Here is a 2,815-nt window from a genome sequence, read left to right as displayed (position 1 = left end):
ACCCATTTGAGTGGGTGGATTCAGTTAAGTTAAGTTTACACTTTAGAAATATAGACAGTATACCCATCTCCTGAAATTAATAACTCTTTATTTTGGTTAACAGTGGTGTGTGTGTGTGTGTGTGTGTGTGTGTGTGTGCGCCTGTGTGATAGACAGAGAGAGACACAGAGAGACACAGAGAGACAGAGGCAGAGAGTGAGTGAGTGAGAGAGATTGAGAGATTGAGAGAGAGAGAGAAAGAGAGAGAGAGAGAGAGAGAGAGAATACAAAATTTTCATCGAACTGCAGAAATAATAACAACATGAAAAATAAGCAAACCCTTTTGGTAGAATAAACTGAAAGTTAATATGAACTTTATAAACTATTATGTGAAAAAAGTGACATTGAGAGCATGGAATAAATAGAACCAGAGATAGCTTTAATATATATATTTATTATGCAGGGTGGACTTGGGAGAAAGCTAAAAAAATTAGATGCAGATTTACACAATAATGCAAAGAATTTGAAAGACTGAAATTGTGAAGAAACTAGAATTGCTTTTATTGCAGCTTCTGAACAATGAATCAGAAAAGACATGTAGTATATGGATTTTTAACACGGTAAATGCAGCAAGATCATTGCATCAACCACAATGGAAGACCAACTAAATTCCCATACTGAATTATAAAAATGTCAGAATCTACAGAACTGCTAAATTATCTGTTGAAAATGAGGTTAGAGATCATTCATATCTATATGTATAAAGGTTAATAATATATTCTTTCCACTGGTTATGTTCGAATATATTCACACATTCAGGAAAAAAGCAACAGAGTACTGGAAAATGCTATCCTTCCTTTTTGCCATCCAGGAGATCAACCAGAATCCCAATATTTCATCCAATGTAACCCTGAGTTACAACATATATGAAAATTATTTCATTGCTCAAATTACTTCAGAGGCTTTCCTGGACTTACTTTCAGGTGGGGAGGTCAATTCAGATAGGCAAGATATTTTTTGGAGATTTGAAAAAAAACACCTAATATATAAAGAAATGTCTCCAAACCTCTCCGCCTTAGGTGGATTAAAAATACAAATGCTGAAAAAACAGTTGGATAAAATGTTGCTGTCATTGATTATGTTCTAACATATTCATATTTTCAGGAAAAAGGGCACAGAATACTGGAAAATGCTATCCTTCCTTTTTGCCATCCAAGAGATCAACCAGAATCCCAACATTTCATCTAATGTCACCCTGGGATACAACATCTATGAAAATTATTTCAGTGAACAAATGACTTCAGAGGCTTTGCTGGACTTGCTTTCAGGTGGGGAGGTCAACGTTCCAAACTACAGCTGTGGAAGGCAGAGAAACACAGTGGCTGTTCTGGAAGAGGCTGATACTGACATCTCCACCCAGATTTCGACCATGTTGGTTACGTACAAAATCCCACAGGTGTGTCTTTGGTGAGAAAACAATTTTAATTCACCCAACCTTCAATTAGACATTCTGTGTTGTAAATGAAGAGCAAAGCTCTATTATGGGAAATACATTAGTAAAAATGAAAGGAGAGAAGCGGACAGAATGAGCCGAGCAGATACTTCTTTGACACATTCCTAATGCAAATTGTGCATCTTGTGTAGCTATTTTCAAGGACAAAATGCTGCACTGAAGTGAAAAGAGAAGCAATGTACAATGACCAGAGATGTCCCTACAGAAGGTTCTTCATTGCTAGAAGAATAACAATTCCTCCATTAGGTTTAGATTTTTGGTTGTATGGGTCTCCAATAAAACAGGGATTCCTTTTTTTTCTTTGCAGATCAGTTACAGTTTTATTTCACAGATCCTGAGTGACAAAACACACTTTCCTTTCTTCTACCCAATGCTCCCTGCAGAAGGAGTCCAGTACTCAGGGATGGTGAAGCTGGTCCTCCATTTCAGATGGACCTTGGTGGGTCTCCTCACTCCAGACACTGAGAATGGACACTGGTTCATGGAGACATTGACTTCCATGCTGAAAAAGAATGGTATTTGTCCAGTTTTATCACAAACCTTTCCCACAACACTTCAGGAGCCCTTTGTAGACTTGCATTTGTACCTCAGTTGGAGAAAGGTGAATGTCTTTATGTATGGTGCAGACATGAACACATTTCATGTAGGTGTTAAAATTATGCATCAATTATTTAAAGAGCTTACCAAACCTGTTAGAGGAAAAGTCTTGATCACCACATTCCGCTGGGATTTCTCTATTTATTTGCCAGATAACAACTTTCCCACTGAATACTTCCATAGTATTTTTTCCTTTCTTATGAAGAAAAATCAAAGAGCAAAGTATGGTGGGTATATGAAGTTCTCTTATTCCATGAGACGCTTTGCAAGGAAATCCTTCCTGTGTTCCTACACCAAGGATGCCTTTTCAGTGAAAGTCTGGAGAAGGTGCAGGCAGAGAGAAGACCTAAAGGCTCAGAGGAAAGAGGAGAGGGATCCAATCCTGACTCTGGACAGCTATTTCATTTACAACATAATCTGGGCTGTGGCACGGGCCATTAATGCTGCCTATTTATCCAGATCCAGGAGGACAACACATAAAGAAGGTCAAAACATGAAAACTCCAGTGCTGAAGGCATGGCAGGTATTTCCTTTTTTTATTACACAGCTTCCATTGTGGTTGAGAATCAATTATACAATTGTAAAAACTGTGTATTAATAATTATTTATTCTGAATATAAATTTAATTTGAATTCTAACTTTCTATTGCTCTCTGTTTTGTGTCTTGCCGATTTCTTATGCCTTATATTATTTTTAGCCACTTCTTTGGAAATATATTGTTTAGCT

Source organism: Thamnophis sirtalis, unplaced genomic scaffold, assembly GCF_051295495.1.
Source record: "Thamnophis sirtalis isolate CommonGarterSnake01/CBP01778 unplaced genomic scaffold, rThaSir2_p1.2 scaffold_3, whole genome shotgun sequence".
NCBI classification, from domain to species: Eukaryota; Metazoa; Chordata; class Lepidosauria; order Squamata; family Natricidae; genus Thamnophis; species Thamnophis sirtalis.
Note: the sequence above shows the minus strand (reverse complement) of the source record.